The sequence below is a fragment of the Propithecus coquereli genome, unplaced genomic scaffold (assembly GCF_000956105.1).
Source record: "Propithecus coquereli isolate 6110/MARCELLA unplaced genomic scaffold, Pcoq_1.0 Scaffold397, whole genome shotgun sequence".
Taxonomy (NCBI): Eukaryota; Metazoa; Chordata; class Mammalia; order Primates; family Indriidae; genus Propithecus; species Propithecus coquereli.
The window spans coordinates 938,672-940,569 of NW_012149696.1; the positions used below are offsets into that span (position 1 = coordinate 938,672).

General features: G+C 56.6%; 1 pseudogene; it reads left to right on the forward strand.

Moving 5' to 3' along the window:
* The first annotated feature begins 577 nt into the window (after positions 1-577).
* Positions 578-1,156, forward strand: LOC105817065 (annotated as a pseudogene).
* The last annotated feature ends 742 nt before the right edge of the window (positions 1,157-1,898 follow it).

Here is a 1,898-nt window from a genome sequence, read left to right on the forward strand (position 1 = left end):
CCGTATAGCAAAAACAATCTTAAGCAAAAAGAACAAATTGGGAGGCATCAATTTACCAGACTTGAAGCTATACTTACAAGGCTATAAGTAACTAAAACAGCATGGTACTAGCACAAGAACAGAGACATAGACCAAGGAACAGAACTGAGAACCCAGATGTAAAACCATCCTCATATAGCCATCTAATCTTTGACAAAGAAGACAAAAGCATACACAGGGGAAAAGAATCCTTATTCAATAAATGGTGCTGGGAAAATTGGATAATCACCATACAGAAGACTGAAACAGGATCCACACCTTTCATCTCTCACAAAAATCAACTCATGGTGGATAACAGACTTAAACCTAAGGCATGAAACTATAAGAATTCTAGAAGAAAATGTTGGGCGCTGTGTCCAGCAGTGCCCACCCCAGAGAAGTGGGGCAGAGATTGCCATCCCGGCCCGCCCGCTGGCGTCCCTGCCGTCCGGGCACCTTTACGCCTGCTGGCCCTTGCAGGGCGAGACCCGCCACCATGCAGCCCCGGGGCTGAGGCGGCCCCATGACAAAAGCCAGCGGTCCGGGCGACCCCTGGCTCATGGAGAACTTCCGTAAGGTGTGCTCTGAGCAGGCGCTGGCGGGGGACAGGGCCGAGGGGGACGGCCCAGGCTCCAGCCCCTTCGCCTACCTGGCTCTGGGCGCCGTGCACATGCGGGTCAAAGAGGGCAGCAAGATCAGGAGCCTGAAGGCCTTCGCCACAGCCCCCATTATGGGCGCAGCCAGCCACGCGCGCCATCATCTTCAGCGGCTGCGGCCAGGCCACCACCACCTCTAGCGCCGCCTGGCGGGCCTGCACCAGGTCACACGGCTGCGCTACCGGAGCGAGCGCGAGGTGCGCAGAGCCTCCCACCTGGGTCCACGCGGGGTCCGAAGCCTGGCGAGGCGGCCGCCCGTCTCGGTGTACTTAAGAACGTGCCCGGCCTCGCCATCCCACTTTCTAAAGATGCACTGGATCCACCACAACCTGACTACCAGCCCCCAAACTCCCACCCTGGTCCCTCGTCCCCGTCAACCACCCCAACGTCCAAGAGGAGCCTGGGGGAACCTGGAGCTGGAGAAGGCTCTGCGAAGTGGTCAGCCTGAGTCACCGACTGTGGACGAGGACCGGGTGGCCTGAGAACCCCAGACTCCAGTCTTGGGGATCATCTAGACTGGCAAAGTCTTACTCCCGGCATCTCCACCTTCAGACGCAGTCTGTCCTCTGGGCCCTACAACCTGGACACAGAGCCTCAAACGGGTAGCATGAACCCCAAGGCGACAGGAGAAGGGCCCCAGGAGTGGCAGTAGAGGATGCCCAATGACCCGAGGGAAGCTTACTGAGATGGTGGCTCCCACGGCTGTGTTGCCTGAAGGCGTGGGACTCCACCTTCACCTTTTCTGGAACATACTGGGACCTTCTTCAGGAAGTGGGGGGGGGGGTACAGCCGGGCTCTTTGAACCTTGTTTGGGACCCTCAAGGGTTAAAGAGCCTCCCCTCCGCCAACTTAGCCTGGATCATGAAGGGGACCTGGAGATCCTGGAAGTCAGAGAGAGCTCTTGGAATCACCCACGCTACTGATAGAGGAGGGCAGGGGGTGAGGGCTGCTGAGGGTAGATGAGTCTGAGATGTGGGGGCCTAATTGTGCTCTCAACCTTGGGATAGTTTCCTTTGTAGTTTTCCTTCCCCTGCCTCTGAGGAGCATCCTGAGATTGCGGTGGCAGAGGCTTCTCCCTTCCCTGTGCTGTCTCAGAGGGAGAGACTCAGGACACAACTCTCCATGCCGCCTCCCCCAAGCCCCACAGCTGGAGTCTTGCTTCCAAAGAAACCAACACAAAAGTGGAAAAAAAAAAAAAAAGAAAGAAAGAAAATGTTGGAAAAA